This window comes from Hyperolius riggenbachi, chromosome 5 (genome assembly GCF_040937935.1).
Source record: "Hyperolius riggenbachi isolate aHypRig1 chromosome 5, aHypRig1.pri, whole genome shotgun sequence".
Taxonomy (NCBI): domain Eukaryota; kingdom Metazoa; phylum Chordata; class Amphibia; order Anura; family Hyperoliidae; genus Hyperolius; species Hyperolius riggenbachi.
This window is the reverse complement of record NC_090650.1, coordinates 390,603,977-390,629,075: the sequence shown is the minus strand read 5'-3', so window position 1 is coordinate 390,629,075 and position 25,099 is coordinate 390,603,977. Positions and strand designations below refer to the sequence as shown.

Sequence of the window (25,099 nt, the reverse complement as noted above, 5' to 3'; positions counted from 1 at the left end):
CAGTGCAGGGACAGAGTGCTGGGGCATTGTGCAGGGGCAGGGTGCAGTACAGACCTCAGATCTCGCGGCGACTGGTCCCCGCGGCCTGCCGCCTAGCTGTCCCTGAATCCCTTCTTATAACGACAGACCTCAGATCGCGCGACAGCAGAGTCGCAGGCCGCACACGCTATGCGCGCTCAATGTACTCCAAATGCGGAAGTGACGTCAGAGGTCAATGACGTCACTTCCGCATTTGGAATACATTCAGTGCGGATAGCGTACGCGGCCTGTCACTTTGCTTTCGCCACGATCTGAGGTCTGTCGTTAGAAGAAGGGATTTGGGTCAGGGCAGGCTGCATGAAAGGGGGGGGCCCCCAGGTGAGGGAGGGGAGAGACTGCCCCCCTCCCCGCTTCTCCTCCTTCCTGCGCTGTGCCTGGCTGTGACCCCTCACCCCTCCTATAGTGCTCAGGGCCCTGTAAGTAAGGGGCCTACCGGGCAAAATGCTGAGCTCCCACTGGCCCAGTACGAGCCTGTATCCAGAATTTTCCCTCTGCATAGGTATGCATGCGTTGCTATGGTAACATGCCTTACGCAACACGTTACCACAGCACCATGTGTATCATCCCAGTGACGTGCATGGCGGTGCTCCCCTGGTGTTACGTCCAGTAAAACTGCCATGGCAAATCCACCGGCCTTTCTTGCTTCAGGCCCTATGTCACTTCAGGTACCCTTTAAAATGTGCATTTATTGATGCAAATCTACTATAAAACTAAAAAAAATGGACAGCTGTGGAGAAAATGACACCTGGCAGCTAAGCCATTTAGCTCTTCATTCAGGGGGCCCAGCGTTCCTCTACTTTAGAAATGCCATCACATTTCCGAACTGACAGCAAAACACTTGAATAATAAATGGTGAGGAATTCCCATGTGTGATAATTACATGTGTGCATATGTGTGCAGTGACTTAAGAATCCAGTTCTGTGGGTTTTGCTTCCTTACAAGCTGTCCAAGTAATTCTGGGAACATGTGACATGCGATGTACAGCAGCAGGGTCCTGGTGGCACGTATATATTTACTGACGCGTTTCACCACCTCTGATTCTAGGCATCGTGAGGAAGCAGACCTCTGGAGGTGGGGAGTCACAGATGAGTCATCGCCTGGTAACGTAAACGTGAAGAAAAAGAAAAAAACAAAAAAAAGAGAACTTCTGTGAGATCCTGCAGGGTGTGAAATTAAAAAAAAAAAAAAAGTGCAAGAGAGAGATGCGAAGAAGATAACAAGAACAAAGACAGACAAGACAATAGTCATTTTAAAGAGCAAAAAGGCAAGCAGATAACTGCTACAGTAAGGGAGGGAGGAGCCTAGTTTTGCCCCAGTGTGTTAATTGGCCATTTCATTTTTGTCCCACACAGTCTAGCTGCTGGACACTTTAAATCAAATCTGTGAAAAATATGTTAAAATAAACCTCAAAGGAATGAAAACAAGTTAAATATTTGCTAAAGTAGAGGCCTTCCCATATTTTCTTGGACCCCACCCACCCTCTTCTAATTCACGGCCGTGCTTTGCTCCGTGTAAGAATGCAGCTACACTATGCCTGCACAAGTCCAGTCTGCACTGGCGCAATAGCATAAAGCTGCATGACTAGAAAGTCAGAGACTTACCATGGGCATCCACAGAACATTTTCCGGGGGCGGGGGGGGGGTGTTGGCAAAAAGGAGTGGGCGCCAAAAATTGGAGGTACATTGTGTGGCGCGCCGAAAAATGGGTGTGGTCATGGACCAGAATGTGGGTGGAGTTTAGGTGGAGCCAAATTTACATGAACTTAGCAATGGTGGAACATTAGACTAGGACAGTGGTGGCAAACCTTTTGGAGGCCGAGTGCCCAAACAGCAACCCAAAAGTCACTTATCTATCACAAAGTGCCAACACGGCAATTTAAACTACATACAAATGTTTTAACTCATACATGAACATTATGGAAAATCCAAGTTGAAAATAAACTGTGAAGATAAACAATTTAATCCATCCTACTCCTGAAAAATGTATTTATCTTTTTAGAACCTTCCAGTTTTAATTTTGTTTTAAAAAGCTAAAAAAGTAGGTTTAATGCTATTGTCTCATATGATGATTCAGCTTTTGCCATAGTCTCCCAGTTAGCAATCATGTGACCCCCAACAAGACAAATTCAGCAATCATGAGGCCCCCAACAAGACAAATTGAGCAATCATGAGGCCCCCAATAAATCATGAGGCCCCCAACAAGACAAATTCAGCAATCATGAGGCCCCCAACAAGACAAATTCAGCAATCATGAGGCCCCCAACAAGACAAATTCAGCAGTCATGAGGCACACAAATAGACAGCATTTCACATAAATAGGCAGAATGCCCCCTTAATATGGTAGACACCTCTCACCTGGCTTCTGAATTCTCCTCTACTGGCTGGCGGTGATGCTGGGCTGGGCTGGCCTGGCTGGCGGTGATGCTGGGCTGGCTGGCCTGGATAGTTTAGGTAGTGACAGGTGCCCTCCAGTTTAGGTAGTGACAGGGCCCCCAGTTCAGGTAGTGACAGGGACCACACAGTTTAGGTAGTGACAGGAGCCCCCCAGTTCAGGTAGTGACAGGGACCCCCAGTTCAGGTAGTGACAGGAACCCTCCAGTTCAGGTAGTGACAGGGACCCCCCCCCTCCAGTTCAGGTAGTGACAGGGACCCCCCAGTTTAGGTAGTGTCAGGAGCCCTCCCAGTTCAGGTAGTGACAGGAACCCTCCAGTTCAGGTAGTGACAGGGACCCCCCAGTTTAGGTAGTGACAGGAGCCCTCCCAGTTCAGGTAGTGACAGGGACCCCCCCCCAGTTCAGGTAGTGACAGGGACCGCCCCCCCAGTTTAGGTAGTGAAAGGGACCCCCCAGTTCAGGTAGTGACAGGACCCCCCAGTTCAGGTAGTGACAGGGACCCCCCCCAGTTCAGGTAGTGACAGGGACCCCCCAGTTGTGGTAGTGACAATGGCGGGTAAGGGGTGACGTCTCCCCCCCTTCCCTCACCTTGGGGATCACCCTTCCTCGGTCCGACTCCCCCTCCATAATTAAGCAGGCGGCAGTAGAGCGGAACACTTACGGTACTCTATTGCCCCCGCGAGAGGAAGATCTGTGCGTCGCTGGTCTCACGTCAGTGACTAGACAAGACCAGCTGCGCACAGAGCCTTCCTCATGTGCATGGAATAGAGGAAGTGTTCTGCTCCGCTGCACCCGCCGCTAAATTATGGAGGAGGGGAGAGAGTAAGGGGGAGCCCCAAGGTGAGGGAAGGGGGGGAGACGTCCCCCCTTCTCCGCTGCTGTGCCTGATGCTCCCCCTTCACTGCGCTGAGTCGGGTGGGGGTTTACCGAGGGGAGCTGCCACTGATTCGACCGGGGGGCGGCCGGGGAGGGGGGGGCAGCAGGCGGCCTGGGGGAGGCAGGCGCCCCAATTTGCCAGACGTGCAGACGCCCATGAGACTTACATATCTATCACCTGACCAAACTGATCACCTGCTTTGCCATGAGTTCTCCTAGACTCTAAAGCTGAATACTCACTGGAAAGATGGATTGGGAAACCTCACAGCGACACTTTCTGATGAACGAGGTTCCCGCTCCATCTTCCCACCTTCAGGCACATGTATGGTGAAGACTGGAGGGGAGGGGGAAGGATGGCAATTAAACAACTGGAGGCAGAGAGGATACTTGCGTAGAGTGAACACCGCTGCATCCCACCAAAACCCACGACAGTGCACGACCTGGCCAGCAATTCCAAAAGTCACAAGAAAGAAGACGGTCCGCACTTGTCAGTGACGTTATCCTTTATTGATGGACATATCCAAAACATCCAGGGCATCACATCACATAGCTGACATGTTTCGGACTAACCGTCCTTAATCATAGCTGATGCTATGATTAAGGACGGTTAGTCCGAAACATGTCAGCTATGTGATGTGATGCCCTGGATGTTTTGGATATGTCCATCAATAAAGGATAACGTCACTGACAAGTGCGGACCGTCTTCTTTCTTGTGACTTTTGGAGGCAGAGAGGAACAGGAAGGCTCTAAGAAATTCAGAGCCACTTAGGTGAGTATCTATTTTTTTTTTTACAGGATACAGTTGTCTTAAGCAACGTCTCACCACAAAACACATAATTCGGTAGAATATCCACATAAACATCCTAATTAGGTAGATTGCCGCCAATACAATTGCCGTAGGCAGTGTGTACTCTCCAAAGCATAATACTTCCAACTTGCTCCAACAAACATAATTAGGCAATGTTCCTTCAAATAACATAATTAGGTAGCCTGTCCCCACAAACACATACAGTGCCCTATAAATCATTGGTGGCCAATAGTAGGCTCGCACACACGCTATACTGTAGCAAACGACGGGTCCGTCAGACCCTCCCGCTGGGCGGATGTTCTGCCGACAGTAGCACGTGTGCACATGCTGTCGGCAGACTGATAAGTCTTATCAGTCTGCCAACAGCATGTATACACGTGCTACTGTCGGCAGAACATCCGCCCAGCGGGAGGGTCTGCCAGACCCGTCGATTGCTTCAGTATGGCGTGTGTACGCGCCTTTAGACCTGTTACAAAAAAAAAGACAGACACCATTACCAGCTCATGTCATGTCATGAAACAACATTTCAGATTCATTATTGCGGTACTTGGAGACGGAGTACCAGTTTAAAGGGAATCTGATGTGAGAATAAACCTATGAGATAATGAATTATGTGTGAAGTACAGCTAGAGGCTCATACACACATACCAACTATCTGTCCATCTTCCAAACTAGTCTTTTGAAAGATAAGTTTGGTGTGTGTACAGCTGACAAACATCCAGATGACCAACTGATAACAGGTTGTTCGCCAGATCCAACCTGTGGATCAATCTGCCCAACTAGCAGGCAGGTTGGAAGGTGTGTACAAGTCTCTTGTATCCTTTAACTACTTAAAGGGAACCTGTACTGAGTACAATTATTTAAAATAAACACATGAAGTAACTTCAAATGAACATTACATAGTTACCTTGCCATCAGTTCCTCTCAGAAGCTCACCATTTTTTTCTGACAATGATCCCTTCCAGTTCTGACAACATTTTGTCAGAACTGAAATATATCAGTTGCTGTCAGTTATATATCAGTTGCTGTCAGTTACAGCTGAGAGGAGAACTGATGTGTCCATGTTTCCCTATGGCTCAGGTGGACGATGTTACAGTTTAACTGTGTGCTGACCAGAAAGCTGTTATTGTGTAATGGCCACATGGAGGACGGAGAATTCCATTGTTCACAGTGGACAAACAGGATGCAGGAGAGGAAAAAGAGATCGAGGAGTAGACTACACAGGAGGTAAGTATGACTTGTGTATGGTTATTTTGACTTTTAATTTTCAGTTCAGGTTTTCTTTAAGGACCGAGGTAATTGAAATCTAGTTTTGGTAGACTCCTGGCTGGCAGGGCGTAGATTTCAATTAGTCACTGCTGCGCGCATCCGCCGTTTCCGTCGTTCCCCGCCGATCAAACCCGACGTGTCTCGACGCAGCTCACAAGCTCTGCCTGTCTCTATGACGGCAGAGTCATGTGAGCCGGTCAGGAGCCGCTTTTATTGGCTTCTGACCGTGTCTATCCATGTAAGCCAATGGGAGCGGCTTACATTGATGTCCATCAATGTAAGCCGCTCCCATTGGCTTACATGGATAGACACGGTCAGAAGCCAATACAAGCGGCTCCTGACCGGCTCATATGACTCTGCCATCATAGAGACAGGCAGAGTTTATGTCAGGAGAATCCCAGCGTGCGAAGGTGACGTCGGTTGCGGCGGGTATGCGCGGCGATTCGTCGGGATTCTGTCAGTATTGTACCAGCAGTCTCTGGTCCTTAAGGGGGCAGAGACCGCTGGTGCTTAAGTGATTAAACCCACTGTCTCTCACAAAAACAATACCTATTAGACCAACTATATACATTGGAGGTAGATTGACATCAACAGGCAGTATAACAAAGACATTGCTGCTCTGAATCTAGCCACCCATGTAATGCAATGCATTATCTTCCTGGGAGGAAGTGGTGAGTGGGAGTGATTAGTGTTAACAGAAACAAAGGGCATCTCAGGCATCCCCACGGATGTGGTCTCTCCTCCACTGCATAATAAATACGTCATTGACTGCACTAAACCTAGAGACATCAACATGCTAGAAATGTTACTCATTGATTTGGCCAGATATCTGGGGTGTACGAAGGAAAACGCCGCTGGGAGACATGGGGTGCAGGATACAGCCGATATATGGCTTATCCTTCTGCACAAGTCCCCAGTGAGAAGGAGCATCCCTACTCCTTCTCACTGTACAAATGGCATGTGGCCCCCATCCGGCTCCCAGCCCTGTATAGCATGCAGGTGAGAGTTGCACGGTGCTGTACAGCCTTTGTACAGTGAGGAGCAGAGCGGAGGACCTGTCCTGTCACCAGAAACAGGCAATGTATGGCTCTGCTGCTGCTCTTACTGTAGGTGCAGGAGCCAGTACCCCTGTGATGAAGGTTCATACTGTGCGTGTGTGTGTGTGTGGGGAGGTGAGGGTGCAGTCGACAGATCACTGCGGGGAGACTCAGCTGACTCTCAGGGACACATTTCTGGAAAGACCTGAAAGGCCTGGGCGTCGGGAGGCTGCAGCCCAAGGGGGCTCCTGAACATTAAAGAGGAGTTGCTACATATGAAAGAGGAGGCTGAAAATAGGGTGCAACAGATAGAAAAAGGAAACTAATGCCGAAGGGAGCAATTCGTGAAAGAGAGGGGCTGCAGTAAATGCAGAGAGAGAGGGGCTACAGCAGGCATGGGCAAACTCGGCCCTCCAGCTGTTACGGAACTACGAGTCCCACAATGCATTTGCCTTTATGAGTCATGACTGTGGCTGTCAAACTCCTGCAATGCATCGTGGAACTTGTAGTTCCTTAACAGCTGGAGGGCCAAGTTTGCCCATGCCTGGGCTACAGCAATGGGAGCGGCACTGCTGCACAAGAAAGTGGAGCCACGACATACTTGGCCTAGGGGGGCACAAAGAGTATAAATCCGGAATTGCTGACTGTAGTTACACATCTGAGGTAGAGCGATGATAGTCTTATTTTGTGTTTCCTTTGAACTCAGCGCTGCAAAACACTGTAAATTGGAAGCAGAACAAACATTTCAGGAAAACCAAAAGCCATTCTTACATACACTGGGGAAGGCAAATGCAGAGTACAGCATAGCCCCTCTAGAGAGTAGTCACTTTTTCTCTTCAAAACATTTCAAGAGAAATAACAATACACATCCATAGTTCAATAGAGATTAGATTGGTTGGCACCAGGTGCTAGCTGACAGCAGACCCAAAGTGTTTGCCCCTTTTCCCCGAGTTGTGCTCACAGGAATTCGTCAAGTTTGTAGTGAACAAAGGAGAAGGAGCACCAGCTCTGCTTGCTAAGGTTTATTGCGAACACATTGGCAGTACAGGCAGACCAGGTACGGGATAGGGGTGGATAAACCTTAGTAAGCAAAGCTGGTGCTCCTTCTCCTTTCTTCACTACATACATATCCATAGTGTATGAGACAATGAAGCAAAATGTATGCATAACCCCGCAGGAAGGTGGGGAAGGCTTACACAAAAACATGGCCTGACATACCACTGCTATGCAGACGACACCCAACTATATCTTTCCTTCAAGCCTGGTGTGACAGACCCAACTCTAACTATAAACGCCTGCTTACGTGAACTACAGCAATGGATGAATGACAACTGGCTGAAACTAAATGCAGACAAAACTGAAGTCCTTCTGATTGGAGGGCAGAGCATGATAACAAAACAACTTAACTTGCAGTCTTCACCACTGGGAATAGGAGGCACGGATCTGCGCAGCTCTGATCATGTGCGTAGCCTGGGAGTTCTAATTGATTGGGATTTAAACTTCAGAACTCAAATCTCTGCTGTGGTGAAATCATCCTATTTTCACCTGAAGAACATTGCAAAAATCAAGCACCTCATACCCCCAGAAGATCTGCCAACCTTAGTCCACGCCTTCATCACATCCCGACTGGACTACTGCAATGCTCTCTACACTGGCCTTCCAAAAAAGGTCTTGTACCGACTACAGCTGATACAGAATACTGCTGCCAGACTGCTAACCAACCAACCCCGTCACTGCCACATAACGCCAGTCCTGCACTCCCTTCACTGGCTACCTATAGAATGGAGGGTCCTATTCAAGATCGGCCTACTGACATTTAAATCCCTGAATAATTTAGGCCCTGGATACATGAAAGATATGTTGCAGCTGCGTAGCAATCCCCGCATTCTCAGATCAACAGGTTCTAATAATCTAGTCATACCCAGAGTCCACTTGGAAACTTTTGGTCCCAGAGCCTTCTGTCATGCTGCCCCTACGTTTTGGAACTCCTTACCTCAACAGATCAGGACAGCTCCATCCCTGGACGTGTTTAAATCCAGACTGAAAACCCACCTGTTCAGTTTGGCATTTGCAGAAATATAACTTTTGTTGTGTGAATACTTTATCCTACTAATTACTGAATCTGAGAGAGCCTAAGCGCTTTGAGTCCTATGGGAGAAAAGCGCTATAGAAATGTTATTGTATTGTATATTATTGTATTACACAGACAATACCATTGGGCACCGGTAGCACCATGGCATGATATACTCTGGCAAGTTCTTGTGGTCCATATCATTTGTTATATATAGCCTGATTGGTGGGCGGGCCCAGAGTAAAATTCCCACTGGGGCCCATAGCTCCTTAGCTACGTCACTGTGTGGTACTATCATCCGTCTTAAAGGACCACTATCGCGAAAAATGTAAAATACATCTAAACACATACAAATAAGTACATTTCTTTCACATTAAAATGAGCCATAAATTATTATTCTCCTAGGTTGCTGTCACTTACAGTAGGTAATGTAGATCTGACAGAGCTGAAAGGGTTTGGAGTAGTCCATTTCCTCATGGGGGATTCTCAGCATGGCTTTTATTGTTTATAAAGACACTCTCTGAAAATGATTAATACAAAGATGCCGCCCAGCCTCCTTGCACACTTTTTTTGGGGGCAGTTGGACGCAGCCAACTGCCATTTACTAAGTGCTTTTGGAAATAAAAAAATCCTTGAGAATCCCCCATGAGGAGATGGGCTAGTCCAAAACCTGTTGGTTCTGTTAGATTTCTCCTACCTGCTGTAAGTAACAGCAACAAAGGAAAAATGTAATAGAAAAAGGAAACTGATGCCGAAGGGAGCATGAGCATGAGCACTGCTCATTTGACTATGAAAGAAATGTACTTCTTATTTGTATGTGTTTACATGTTTTTTAGATTTTAAGATTTTCACAATAGTGGTCCTTTAACATACATGGAATTTCTCTTTAGTTAGCGGTCACCAAAACTTGACTTCTATAACATTGGACACCTTTTTTTTATAACAGCAGTAAAGCAAGGCATCTTTTTTGTTTGCAAAATTTGACAATGGGACCAGCAGATGGAGCTTTAAAAAAGAAACATTCATTTGTAATATTCCATGTTTTTAATTTAAAAAATAAAAAAAAACTATTTAAAATTAGCCCTAAACATAATGAAAAAGAAAACAACAAATCAATAAACACACTGAATAATGAGGTGTATGGGCATCTGTAAAGACTTCAAATTGTGTGATGTGTTAATAACACTGAAAACCTTTTAAAATTATGTTTGCAAAGCAGAATAATGATTACGCTGCAGAGGGTCATTCAAAGGTTAAATCTCCCAAATTTCCCTTACTGGAGATGCTCCTGATTAATATTCAGATAACATTCCGCCGTATAAGGAAGAGCAGGGATCAGCTGAAAAGCCTATGCACATCAGTGTTTAATTAACCAAAAACAGCTGCTTTTCTGCAATAAAACCAATTCATTCGGCAGTAGGTGGCAATTACTCTCCCAGGCGTCATTTCCCCAGATATTTAACCTAATCCTTGTGCTAACATGGGTTGCCATAGCTGCAGTACAATGCTAAAAGTATCTTCTTTACAGTAGAGAGATGTAATCCCTGTGAGTGGAGCAAGTAAGCAGGCATTGGGCTATGATTTGTACAGGGGAATGAAGGTAACTTTAGGGGGGTGTTTTTGGCTTCCTGTGTCCATGTGCTGCCCCGGCCTCCTCCATCACCCACCCTATTGTGTAGATTCTAAAAAATCATCACAATTTGATCATTATTGCATTCATGCAGTGATTTAAAGCGGGTTTGCCAGCCACAAGATCAATCAAATTCACAAAATCAATCATTAAATGTACTCACTGCTCTGTGTTTATTATTGTAACGATTTGTGTCAGCAAGAAACAGAGTTCTGATTATTAGGTGATCTGCAGTATCACCTATAATACAGATATATACCTGATTATATCATGATCTGCAGAATCACCAATAATACAAGTATACTAGACCGCTGATATGATAGCTGCTAGCAAGGTATAGTGCTTGGTGCAACAGTAGTACTGATAGGTTAGCAATACCTCACCAGAGGAGCTGGTGGGGTCCTAATAGTACAGAGCCCCTCACCAGAGTCAGGGCCCTCTGGTTAGAGTAGAGTGGTCAGACTAATTGGGTTGGCAACAGACAGACAGATACAGTACAAAATCAGCCTCAGTGGATTCAGCCCGTTTCATATGTGCTAACAGTCTCGTTTACAAACGCTTTTTCAAGCGTGACTTTACAGCAAACTATGTTCAATCAGAGTACCTCTATGTCTTAGAAGCTCCTCTCCCCGATCTTCAAGCTATAGACTCAGCCGGGTACTTCAGAGCTCCCTTTTCCGTTCAGCTCTCGGCAATGCTTGGTCGCATACGTCACAAAAGCGTTTGTAAACGAGACTATTAGCACATATGAAACGGGCTGAATCCACTGAGGCTGATCTATGCATTGTGACTTATAAAGTCTTAAAAGATGCCTGTGTGAAAAACTGACAGCACATATCAAACGCGCGGAATCCACTGAGGCTGAGTGATGCACTGTTGGAACTGATACCTGTTTATTGCACAAAATTGGTCAACTCTTCTCATGAATAGGATCTTAATATACGATCTATTTTTGGAATTGTTGCTGGAAAGAAAGAAAAGAAAAAAGCCTTTTTTCTATGCTCCAGGAATCATATGCTATTAAGGACTGCCAACAAGCAATCTAGAGTCTAGGTGTAGATCTTAATTAGCTCAGGTTGTTAGGAAGAGGTTTTTGATACACCTGATGAATTTATGGTATAATATACAGTCTAACCAAGTTAGATAATTAAGCTATCAAACAATTCCTATCTTGTGTGAAATCCCCAGTTTCCTCCCGGATCAAAGCACACCGGAACTAAGGTCTGAGCGCTAACACGAAGTATTCGCAACAGCAGACAAGTTGCGAGTGATTCAGCTAGGCTTATGAAGCAGAGGAGACCCCTCCGGCACGCCCCTTCCTATCAGCCAATGAGGAGCGGCGAGCGCCTCCTCCCCGCATAAAGGTCCTGTCTGTGCGCGCGCGCACGCGACAATGCGACCCTATGTTCTGCTGACAGACCCTAGATTGCTAGGCAGGGAGCTGGAGGTAACTGCGGTGGTAGCACTGTTCACCGCAGCTGCCTCTCCAACGATTGTTACAGTAACCCCCCCCTTGAGGTGTGGACTCTGGACACGTCCTGCCTGGCTTCTCAGGATGCAATTCATGAAACTTTTCCCTAAATTCTTCAGCATGCATGCGATGACCTAGGCACCCAAGATCTCTCCTCAGGCCCATACCCATTCCAATGAACCAGGTACTGTACCGAGTTACGCACCCGACGAGAATCCAAAATCTGCTCAATCTCATACTCAGGTTCACCATCAATCACCACGGGGGGGGGGGGGGGAGGGGGGAGAGGAATCCACATGCACAGCCGGCTTCAACAGAGACACATGGAATGACTTTACACCTCTCATACTGGGTGGCAGTGAAATGTCATAAGTGACATTATTAATCTTTTTGGAAACAGGGTATGGGCCTATAAATCTGGGGCCCAATTTTGCTGAAGGTTGTTTTAGGGCCAGATGCCGAGTAGAAACCCACACCATGTCCCCGGGTACAAAGTCCCATTCCACTGACCGCTTTCTATCAGCCTGTTTCTTCTGGGTCTGAAAGGCCTTTTCCAGATTCCTTTTGACCATGGACCAAATCTCCTTAAAAGATCCCTGCCAATCTTCCAAAGCAGGGAAGGGAGAAGATACCACTGGCAATGGAGAGAATTTGGGAGATCTCCCCGTCACCACCTGAAAGGGAGAAAAGCCTGAAGAGGTACTTTTCAGGTTGTTATGCGCAAATTCTGCGAATGGCAAGAACTTCGCCCATTCTAACTGCGCATCAGCCACATAGCATCTAAGGAACTGCTCTAAGGACTGATTAACCCTCTCAGTTTGCCCATTGGTTTGTGGGTGGTAGCCGGAGGAAAATGACAGGCTCATTCCAAGATGATGACAAAAGGCTCTCCAGAATTTGGACACAAACTGGACTCCCCTATCTGACACCACATTTTCTGGTATCCCATGTAGACGGAAAATGTGTTGAATGAAGAGATCCGCCAGTTCCTGGGCAGAGGGGAGTCCGACCAGTGGAATAAAGTGAGCCATTTTGCTGAACCTGTCGACTACCACCCAGATAACCGTTTTACTCTCGGACCTGGGGAGTTCGCCCACAAAGTCCATGGATAAATGGGTCCATGGTTCCTCAGGCACTGGCAATGACTGAAGGGTGCCCACAGGAGCCTGTCTGGGTGGCTTATTCCTGGCACAGACTGCACAATCTCTGACTAACTCCCTACAAGCTAAGACCAGTGTTGGCCACCACACACACCTAGACAGCAGATCCTGCGTTCTGGTCACCCCAGGATGCCCTGCATTTTTATGTGCATGGAACAATTGTAAAATTTGCAGACGAAAATGAAGTGGCACAAATAGAACTCCGTCAGGTTTCCCCTCGGGAACGTCCTGTTGATAGGGCCTCAAAGCAAGCAACCAATCCCCCCATGTCTCGGTGGCTGCCACGACAATTTTCTCGGGCAGTATGTTCTCAGGAGTTGGTGGCTGTACTGTCTCGGGCTCAAAACATCTAGACAGGGCATCTGCCTTGACATCTTTATTCCCTGGCTTATACGTAATGATAAATCTGAATCTTGAAATGAATAACGACCAGCGGGCCTGTCGAGGATTAAACCTCTTGGCTCCTTCAATATATTCCAAATTTTTGTGGTCGGTATAGACCATAATCATATGTTCTGCCGGCTCGAGCCAATGACGCCATTCCTCAAACGCGAGTTTAATGGCTAACAGCTCTCGGTTGCTGATATCGTAATTTCTCTAGGTGGGAGAGAATTTACGTGAGAAGAAGGCACATGAATGCAATCTGCCCTGGAAACCCGAGTGTTGAGACAGTACAGCCCCAACCCCAATCTCTGATGCATCCACCTCCACTATAAAGGGATAAGCGACATCCACATGCCGCAAAATAGGGGCGGAGCAAAACAATTTCTTCAGGGATGAGAAAGCAGAATGTGCTTCAGGTGACCAATAATAAGTGTCAGCCCCTTTTTTGGTAAGGTCAGTGAGTGGTGACACTACAGAGGAAAATCCCTTGATAAACTTTCTGTAATAATTGGCGAAGCCTAGAAATCTCTGGAGTGCCTTCAACCCCATGGGTTGTGGCCACTCCAGAACGGCAGAGACTTTTTCGGGGTCCATGGAGAGCCCGGAGGTAGAAATGATATACCCCAAAAATGGAACTTCAGACACTTCAAAGAGACATTTCTCTAGCTTTGCGTACAGGGAATTCTGCCTAAGTTTCTTCAAGATAAACTTTACATGTTCCCTGTGCTCTGTCAAGCTAGATGAGAAAATCAGTATATCATCCAGATATACCAGAACAAACTTCCCCAGGACTTCTCTGAACACCTCATTGACCAACTCCTGAAAGACAGCAGGAGCGTTACACAACCCGAAGGGCATGACAAGGTACTCGTAGTGCCCGTCGGGTGTGTTAAACACTGTCTTCCATTCATCACCCTCCCTTATGCGTACCAGGTTGTATGCCCCTCTCAGATCGATTTTAGAGAAGATACTCGCATTAGTCACCTGAAAGAAGAAATCGTCAATTAGAGGGAGTGTGTAACGATTCTTTACGGTAATTTTGTTCAATCCCCGATAATCAATACAGGGGCGAAGCCCACCGTCCTTTTTCTGGACAAAAAAGAGACCTGCTCCGGCCGGAGACTTAGAAGGACGAATAAACCCTTTGGCCAGGTTTTCCTTAATGTAATCCTGCATAGCGAGTTTTTCAGGACTGGAAAGGTTATACAAATGACCTCTAGGGGGCATACAACCTGGCCTTAACTCAATGGGGCAATCAAAACTTCGGTGTGGAGGAAGTTTGTCTGCCGACTTGGGACAAAGCACATCAGCAAATTCTGCATACTGCATAGGTACACCCTCCACCTGAATCTTGGTGGCGCAAACAGCAACTTTCTCCATACAATGTTGATGACAAAAGGACGACCAGCTTAACAACTGGCCGGAACTCCAGTCAATCTGAGGAGAATGCTTTTTCAACCACGGCATCCCAAGGATCACAGTGGAGGTTGCCAAAAAAACCTGTAATTTTTCTCTATGCAATACCCCCACATGACACAACAGTACGGGAGTCTGAGAAAGAGGCTTTTTACACTGCAGAGGGGAGTCATCCACTGCTGTAACCGAAATCTGTCTGTCTAAAGGGATTAGGGGAATCCCTAATTTCTTAACAAAATCATAGTCGATAAAAAGTCCACAAATGCCTGAGTAGACAAACTTTGACCTTCCCAGGTGATTGAACAGGGGAGGAGCAATCAATTATCGGTTAAAGGTAACGCTGGCTCGCCTAGGGTAGTACCTCTAACTACACCTAGGCGGCAGCGTTTCCCGACTTCTTAGGGCAATTCTGTACCACATGACCCTTTTCTGCACAGTATAAACAGAGCCTCTCTGACCGTCTTCGGTTCTTCTCTACCTCTGATAATTTAGAATGTCCGATCTGCATCGGTTCATCCAGAGGGGGAGAAGGTGAAGGAGAGGCGTTAGGGACAGACCTCACAGAATATCTCCCACGAGTCTGCCTTTGATAACGAATGCGGCAATCAATCTTTACCGCCAATGCAATCGCTTTGTCTACTGTCTTAGGCTCTGGATGACCTAGCATCTCATCAGAGACTGGGTCAGATAACCCCGTTAAGAAACAATCTAATAAAGCGAACTGTCCCCATCTAGCCGACACAGCCCACCTTCTAAATTCTGCGGCATAAGTTTCCACTGAGTTACGTCCCTGCCTGAGGGTCTTAAGTTTCCTCTCAGCAGTGACTGCGATATCAGGATCATCGTATATGATAGCCATGGTCTTAAAAAACTCCTGAACTGATGATAATGCCTCATGACCACTAGGAAGACTGTACGCCCATGTCTGTGAATCCCCTGATAATAGGGTTTTAATGAAGGTCACCCTCTGACTCTCTGTCCCTGATGAAATAGGTCTCATCTCAAAGTAAGAAAGACAGCGATTTCTGAAATTCTAAAAATCAGATCTGTGCCCTGAAAACTTTTCAGGGAGATGCATTCTAGGCTCTATAACTGGAGGGGACTGCACTGGTGCGGTTGCAGTCTGGAGGGTCCGCACAACTCCAGACAGCTGGGTGATCTGAGTCTGTTGGGCATTGACCAGCACGGTTACATTGTTCACCGCTGTGGTCAATGCCTCAACCTGGCTACGCAGTGCGTCCATAGACATTATGGTCTGCTGTTCTGTAACGATTTGTGTCAGCAAGAAACAGAGTTCTGATTATTAGGTGATCTGCAGTATCACCTATAATACAGATATATACCTGATTATACGATGATCTGCAGAATCACCAATAATACAAGTGTACTAGACCGCTGATATGATAGCTACTAGCAAGGTATAGTGCTTGGTGCAACAGTAGTACTGATAGGTTAGCAATACCTCACCAGAGGAGCTGGTGGGGTCCTAATAGTACAGAGCCCCCTGGTTAGAGTAGAGTGGTCAGACTAATTGGGTTGGCAACAGACAGACAGATACAGTACAAAATCAGAAGCAAAGACAAGAAGGTTAAACAGGCAGAGTCGGCAGCAAGATCAGATGGCCAGAGGTACAGAATCACTGAGCGGAAGGATAGTCAGAACGAGCCAGAGTCATACACAGATAATATACAGTCTAACCAAGTTAGATAATTAAGCTATCAAACAATTCCTATCTTGTGTGAAATCCCCGGTTTCCTCCCGGATCAAAGCACAACGGAACTATCTAAGGTCTGAGCGCTAACACGAAGTATTCGCAACAGCAGACAAGTTGCGAGTGATTCAGCTAGGCTTATGAAGCAGAGGAGACCCTTCTGGCATGCCCCCTCCTATCAGCCAATGAGGAGCAGCGAGCGTCTCCTCTGACGTCAGCCGACCGGCCGGTCAGCTGACGCGCCTCCTCCCCGCATAAAGGTCCTGTCTGTGCGCGCGCGCACGAGCCAAAGCAACCCTATGTGCAACTGACAGACCTGTCCTCGGCGTGCTAGACGCCTGAGGCACGGATAGATTGCTAGACAGGGAGCTGGAGGCAGCTGCGGTGGTAGCGCTGTTCACCGCAGCTGCCTCTCCAACGATTGTTACAATTATGTAATCTACATGCAGTCATTGCAAGTATTCTAATATAATCATAAATGTTTCTGCTGTAATAAATGTGATCTCAGTCAGCCTGTCTATATTCTGGTAAATTGCTGATGAGAAGGAATCTTGCTATCTCCCCTCCCACATTCCTGTTCTTCATTGATTGGCTGAGGGCAGTTCAGTGTGACACGTGGCTGAGAAGGGAAATACTCCTCACCCCTCTTCAGCAGAAGATGCTGAAATCTGATCTAATATTCCATAGATAGATGGTCCGGCACTATTCACATTACTTAAAACCACTTTATTTAAATTTGCTGCTCAGACTGACATAGCAGTAAACTAAGCTGTTTAAACCATGCATGACATACCAGTAGCTGTGATGAGGCTGTAGGGCAGCATGTGTCTGCCCAATAAATGTTTTGTGTGTACCGTGTCTTCAGAGGCTTTGTGCTGAAATCAAGATCATTAAAGGGGCACTATGGCGAAAAAATTGTAAAATTTAAAATCTGTGCAATCATAGACAAATAAGAAGTATGTTTTTTCCAGAGTAAAATGAGTCATAAATGACTTTTCTCCTATGTTGCTGTCATTAAGGGGCCGTTTCCACTAGCCACCGCGCGCGGCTGCGAGACACGCGGCGGCACTTCCGGGTCTGCGGGAATGCAGGCGAATCCCAGAAGCTGTGCCATGCACTGCTATGGGATTCGCAGCCTCCCGCACGAAAACTGTGGGCAGTGTCGGCCGAATCGCTAGGGTAAGCGATTCGCCATAGTTTCCAATGGCAGAGTTTCCCAGTGCGATTTGCCTGCGGGGAAACTCTGCGGATTCGGAGCAAAAACCGCTTCAGTGGAAACGGGCCCTTACAGTAGGTAGTAGAGATCTGACAGAAGTGATAGGTTTTGAACTAGTCCATCTCTTCATAGGGGATTCTCAGCAAGGCTTTTATTCTTTATAAAGACATTCCCTAAAAAGGATTTAAACAATGATGCTGGCCAGCTTCCCTGCCCGCTACACAGTTTTTTGGCAGTTGGACAGAGCAACTGTCATTCACTAAGTGCTTTTGAAAATAAATAATTCCATGAGAATCCCCCATGAAGAGATGGACTAGTCCAAAACCTGTTGCTTCTGTCAGATTTCTACTACCTACTGTAAGTGACAGCAACATAGGAGAAAAGTAATTTATGGCCTATTTTACTCTGGGAAAAAACTTACTTCTTATTTGTTTGTGTTTGCACATATTTTAAATGTTACAATTTTTCACCATAGTGCCCCTTTCATTTAAATTGGGTATACTAAAGAATACCTGTATCATATCCTAAATAATGCATTGTATTCTACTACATACCATTGCAGTGCCTCTTTAACATGCATTGCTTGTATATGTGTAATGTTAAGCAAGCTTTTGTGACAATGCCTCTGTGACCTCTATTCAATGAACTTTTCGCCTGGGTTTTCTGTATCCCCCAACAGTGGGCACAGTGCTTTGGGACAGAGGTGTACTCCTCCCCTTGCATGGCATCCTCCCTCCAAACAGCAGACAGGTGTAGAAATCTGCATATTACACACACAAGCTCACAAGTAGGGTTGCGTAGTGCTGATGCAAGATTATTATAATTTTTTATGCAACGTATGCGGTACAACAATGGACCCATTGAATAAAGCGAAGGTAGGAATTGATTGGTCCATTTTCCAGCTCAATACATTTGCATAGTTCTGCATTAACTCTGAATTATTAGCATCTCATCAAACATCCCTACTCACATTATTTATTTTGTCTCTGCCTGGTGATGGGACCTGTAAAAATGTCAGCAGTGGACCCCCATGCTCATCCCCTTCATGTTTATTTATTTATTTATTGTATTTATAAAGCGCCAACATATTACGCAGCGCTGGACATTAGTTTAGGTTACAGACAATATTTAGGGGTGACAAACAGCAATATGACAATCAGGGCCGGATTTGTACTTTTTACCGCCCTAGGCCAACTATACCGTCTGTATGGGTGTTATCTCTGTGTGCCCCAATTAGAATTCTCCTTATTTTCCATCATTGGTTTCACAGACAATAGGGGCTCGATTCACAAAGCGGTGCTAACCCAGTTAGCACGCCTAAAAGACTTTAGGCGTGATAACCATTGCACCACGCTGGTGAAAAGCCAGTTTAGGCGTGATAAGTTTAGGCGTGATAAGTTTAGATAAGTTTAGATCGCGCACAAAGTCCCGCACGCAAAGCAGCGCCATTAAACTTTATGCGAAGTGCACCAGACTTTGCTAGCGCAAAACTTTTGATCAGCTGTGCACTGCGGTGCTAACCCAGTTGGTGCTATAGTTATCACGCCTAAACTTATCACACCTAAACTTATCACACCTAAACTTATCACGCCTAAACTAAGTTTAGGCGTGATAAAGGGCTTTTCACCAGCGTGCTAACTGTTAGCACCGCTTTGTGAATCAAGCCCTAGATATTTTAGTAATACGCATATAGATTATAAGTTGTATTTTCCTTAATAACTTTTAAGTTATGTTTGCCTTCTCGTTAATGATGGACCCATTTATTGTGTCACCATGTGAGTTAGGCTGATATGTACAGTACCTTCAGGATGGAGCTTACATGTCTTGCAGGGATGACAAGTACAGGACAGAGAGTTCAAATGTTAAAGCTGTCCTTGTAGATAGGGATGGCTGCATAGAACAGCTTTACTGCCCTTCATTGAGCCGCCCCTACATTTCTAGTGCCCTAGGCCATGGCCTATGTGGCCTTGCCAGAAATCCGGCCCTGATGACAATACAGGAATACAAGAAAACCAGATCACACAGCACAGTATGAATACAAGGTAATGCTTAGTCAGTCACTGGATGGAGCATGGACATTAGGCAAGTTAGGTTCACTCAGATGCATAACATGGGTGCACAGTAATGGAGGTGCATGATCAGGTAGGACACAAAAGGAGGAGGACCCTGCCCAAAGGCTTACAATCTAGAGGAAGAGGTAAGGACACGAAAAGGTAGGGAACCAGAATTCAGCTGTGGGTTTAGAGCACTTGTGAGGGATAGCAGGCCAGAGTGAGAAGGTGAGTTTTGAGGGCTTTCTTGAAGATGTTGAAGGAGGGGGCTGCCCTAATGGGTGGAGGTAAGGAGTTCCATAGTGTTGGAGCAGCTCTTGAGAAGTCCTGGAGGCGTGCATGGGACTGAGTGATCGGGGGGGGGGGCGGTCAGGCGAAGTTCATTGGAAGAGCGGAGTGAGCGGCTAGGTGTGTACCTCTGAGTAAGATCGGAAATGTAGGTTGGACAGGTTTTGTGGACAGATTTGTAGATCAGACACAGTATCCTGAATCTGATTCTGAACTGGATAAGAAGACGGAGGGGAGCCGAGCCGCCCTGGTGGAGCGATGGGAGGAGTGGATAATTCTGGCTGCCGCATTCATGATGGACTGCAGTGGGGCTGTTCGGGTCATAGGGAGACCAGACAGAAGGGCATTGCAGTAGTCAAGGCATGTTAACATAATGAGCCAAGCATGAATGAAGGGTTCAGTATGCAGTGGTAATTTATGTGCTGAATTGCATACATACACAACCCCTAGACTCTGGTACATTTCATTTTTCTTGTGAGTCATTTTATCTTATCTCCTTTTAACCTTATTTATGTAATATATTTTCAACATGCAAACAAGTAATACAAATACATTGATACCAATTAATTTAATGGTAATTAACTTGTTTTGAGTACTTTTATTGCTTGAGAGGTTATTTTATAGCTGGTGAGAAAGGGATAATGGGCCCGATCTAATTCACTTTTTCTCCTAAGTTTTCTCCTAGGAGATACTTTCCATATTCCCTTTAAAATAAATTTTCAACACTCTGCAACTGAAAAAGTTCCAACATGTAGGTGAAAAGCACTGTTAAAATTATTCTGAGTATTTTTTTATTTTTTTTATTTTTGCTTGCTGGTGGCTTCAAGGGCATTTTATGGATGAGATGTAAAATATCACCTAGGAAAAAACCTGCAGAAAAACTGATTAGGCCCAGTGCGACATATCTTATTGAAAAACTGAGTAGCTACCTTGTCTTATACAGAGATGATCAATGAGATGAAAATATTTTTGCAAATTAAATGCTAATTGTATACAGCACTTCCTGTCCAATGGCTCAGTTCCAAACTACATATAATTTGCATAACATTTGCAAGCAAGTCAGAATTATTTTCAGCTCATTGATCATTCCCGTATAAGACAAAAAAGACAGGAAATCTCTTGAGGATGGTGAGATGCACATTTTGTATAGAAAATAAAAAACTGTTTCACAGATGGAACCTAGAGGCTGCTTGTGTCAAATTGGACTGTCTCAGCCGAATGAGAGTGAAATATTTACCTTTGTTTTCTATTCCCTGCTCTTAAAAGTTGTTCTGTACCAGGCAAGAGTTTTATGGCTTGTAATTACTTATCAGTGAGAGTTAGGCTATAGTCTGATGGATAGAAACTGCCATATCTGAATTCTTAACCCTTACAGTTAGAAAAATAAAAAAAGGAACATAGCCTTATTGTATGTATGCTTGGAACTGTACATGCACATGCTTATCCCATAAGATTAGGTCAAAGAAAAGCCCAAATATTATGCAGAAAGGCACTCAAATAATTTACCATGTTGCAGCATTCTACAGATTTCTTGTTTCAAGCAAAGCTGTATATATGTAAAATAAAAAAAAATATTACAGGGAACATAAAGTAAAAGCCATTTTCAATTAATCAATTAAGGAAACATTTTATTTATTTGGTTTTAATGATTATTTCTCTACATAATGACCTCCTTTATTTAAGCATTTATTATACTTTAGTAGCATCACACTCTTCACCTATGGCTAGGATGATTTAACGGGATTTATGTTAATGCCGTTGCCAATAGGTGCTCTTTGTAGCTTTAGGCCTCTTTCCCACCAGGACGTTGCGTTTTAGGGGACGTTATAGGTTGCATAACGTGCCCCTAACGCAACACCTGGTGGTGTTGGAGGAGGACGCTACCTAGAGCCGCGTTATGCAGCTCTTGGTGCGCCTTTTCTGTGCTATAGATGCGGAGACCACGTGATCCGCATCACGTGGTCCCGCCAGCCAATCGCCGCACAGGGCGGCGCTCCAGGAAGTAAACACTGCACGTCACACCGTGCAGTGAATATTAATTAGCCATGTGGCTGGCCAAGGAGGAGGAGGGGAGACCTCCTCCTCCAACATCACTGAGCATGTGCAAACAGTCTAAAGCGGCTTAGCCGAGCATAACGTACAGCACGCAGCACTTTAACTTGACGTGCTGCGTTACAATGTAACGCAACGTGGGCACTGTGAACAGCCCATTGATTTTTCATTACTGTGAGTTGGGCTGTGTTACTGGCTGCACTAACGTGCGCCTGTAACGTCCCACTGTGAAAGCAGCCTAAAAGCAAACCTGAAGCGAAAAAAAAAACAACGTATGATATAATGAATTGTATGTGACGTACAGATGATCAATAGAACATTAGTAGCAAAGATCAGAGTCTCATATTTTTATTTTCAGTTATATAGCTTTTTTTTTTTAATAACATTGCATTATTCTATCACATTTGCAGTTTTAAAACGACACTCTGTCTTAAGTTGAAAAACAAAACAAAAACAAAGCAAATATAATAACCCTTTGAACTCTCCTGCAGTAAAACCTTATCTCAAGCTGTCTGTCACTGTTTCTTGGTTGTTTAAGTGCTTCAGAAAACAGGACTGTATTTGGGTCGAATAGCTCAGAGAAGCTCTTTTGCATAGATAACAACTGAAGTTTTTTTTAACTCTTCTTGCACTGGAAAACAATATGAGACTCTTTTCTTTGCTAGTGCAACTAATGTTCTATTTCTTATCTGTACTTCACATACAATGCATTTATCGCATAAGTTTATTTTCACTTCAGGTTTGCTTTAACAACGTTAGCCTACCTTGCCAACCTCAGTCAGAATAAAGGCTCGAACACACGCCATACTAAAGGCAACGACGGGTCCGTCGTCACCTCCCCGGCGGATCATTCAGAAACAGCCTTATCATTCAGCCGACAGACTGTACACACGCTGTACTGTCTGCTGAAAACCCGCCCAGCGGGAGGTGACGACGAACCCGTCGTTGCCTTTAGTACGGCGTGTGTACGAGCCTTAACACAAAAACAAACATTCAGGTGACAGGACATGAAAATGACACTTAAAACGTTGTCATACAAAAGAGATGAGTTTACTGATTTGATCAAGGTAAGAATTTCCAAAACATTGCAAGCATGTCATTTTCTGCTGGTATGTCGCTCTCTATGCTATATTTTCCTTTTTCTCATATAACTGAGCAGTAATGTACCTGTAAGCAGTAGTCACAGTGGCGTAGCAATAGGGGCTGCAGAGGTAGCGTCCGCATCGGGGCCCTTGGGTCAGAGGGGCCCTGAGTGGCCCTCCCTCAAGCACAGTATTGACTCTCTATTGGCCCTGTGCTGGTAATAATCACTTCTATAAAAGATTTAAATAGTTGTAATCGTTAATAAACTGTTTCCCATCCCCTACTTACACCTCTGACACTGTGGAAATCCTTGGCAGGTTTTGGGCCGCCGTATAAATTATTATATATAGAGTGCTTGAGGGGCCCCATGTAAAACTTGCACCGGGGCCCATAGCTTCTTAGCTACGCTACTGAGTAGTCTTATGTTTTGGAAATCCCATTTCATTATACAACCTACCTGCGGCTGGATGAGAGAGTTGTTAGATCACTGCTTTCTAATTCAAGACTTTACAGCGGCATTAGAACAATCGCATACAGTGACAAAAACCCCACAGAAATTCCAAACTCCCTTCTAGCTGTGTGCAGAGTGGGCGGAATACAACAACTCTGTTGAAGAAAGTAGCCACACGAACGCAAAGCCTAATTAGATTAAGGCTGAGTAGAGACATCATACGAAGGTCACCTAATCTCCCCATTTAAAGAAATATTCCACAAAGCATTAAATAAAAGTGTTTTAAAGTGTAACTGTCGGGTATAAAATAAAAAATCAATTCTTTATTTTTATCTGGTAAACAAGTAATAGGGATGCTAACATGGCAATCCAAAAGTTAAAATCACTATTACTTTTCTTGTTGATAAATGATCATTCCCCAGCCTACCTGACTCTTATTTGGTACACACAAAATTTGGTACACACAAAGGAAGTTGCACAGCATGCTGGGTTATCCTTTTTTGCTTCTCTACTTTCCCTCATACTTTACTAATGCAGCCTGATTGGCTGAAGCCTCTTTCCCTGCTGTTTTCCCCTCCCACACCTCTGTTCCTCTCTGATTGGCCTATATTTCTCATGCTGAGACAATGCACTTTCTATAGTGAAGGGCGGGCAATGCATACACAATCAGGCAGAGGAGAGTAAGGGAGGAAATGACATCAGGATTGGCTTCAAAATAGCCACAGTTAAAATGGGAACTGCTAAGAAGGATTTTCTCTTTTTTTACTGTAGAAAAATCACTAAAATCAAAACGTGGACAGTGCAATACATACTGTATGTTATGTAAGAAGAGCAAGTATTTAGCTACTTATATATGAGTTTTTTTTCTGAGATAGTATGTCTGACAGCTCCTCTTTATAAGCTTGATTTATAAAATATGAAACAACATTCTACGGCAAAACGAAACTGCTCACCTCCCCCACCTTTGCCACCGATTGCTTTCCGCTCTATCATCTGACCTACCTTTCACTCTACTTGTTCCACATCCACACCCCACCCACGTCTCTTCTGCTTCACCCACCTTCACATCCCACCCACCACATTCATCCTGAATATAACACTTTCTATTGCTTTCCTACTCCCCCACCTGCCCCACCAGCAACTTGTCTCTTTACTTACCACCGCACCCAAAAATGTTCTTCTCCAACTATTACCCCACCCACCAATCTTCTACTTCAACCAATGGTATCTTTTGCTCTCCTCCTTTACTGTTCACCTACCATATTACTCCTGAATACAGCACTTTCTATTGCTCTTTTTCTCTACCAGCTGCCCTACTAATAACTTGTCTTCTTTACATTCCACCCCACCCAAAAATGTTCTTTTCCAATGTACACCACCCACCACCACTCTCCTACTTCATTCAATATCCGGTATCCTTCGCTCTTCTCCTTCAACACCCTCCCAACCCACCATTCCTTTCTGTCACTTCCCACCCAGTTTATTAATAACTCTTCTTCTCTACCCACCAACCTGACCCACCACACTCCTCCTGAACTTCCCTCCCTACCAACCATTTTACACCTCCCTCGCCCATCACTGTTCCCCTCAGTCCCTTCAGGAATTGCTATATCCTGTGGTAGCAGCTGCCTTCATCTGAAAAACGGCCTGAGTAGGAAACCAGCAAGGGCCATTTTTTAATTCTATGGAGATTAT

General features: G+C 45.2%; 1 long non-coding RNA gene across 1 annotated transcript; it reads right to left on the bottom strand.

Moving 5' to 3' along the window:
• Positions 1 to 307: 307 nt before the first annotated feature.
• Positions 308 to 23,525, bottom strand: LOC137517841 (uncharacterized). The gene is made up of 3 exons (XR_011020687.1): positions 23,411 to 23,525; positions 21,325 to 21,364; positions 308 to 1,136 (listed from the first exon to the last, which is right to left on the bottom strand). It is a non-coding gene; the product is annotated as an uncharacterized lncRNA (long non-coding RNA).
• Positions 23,526 to 25,099: the final 1,574 nt, after the last annotated feature.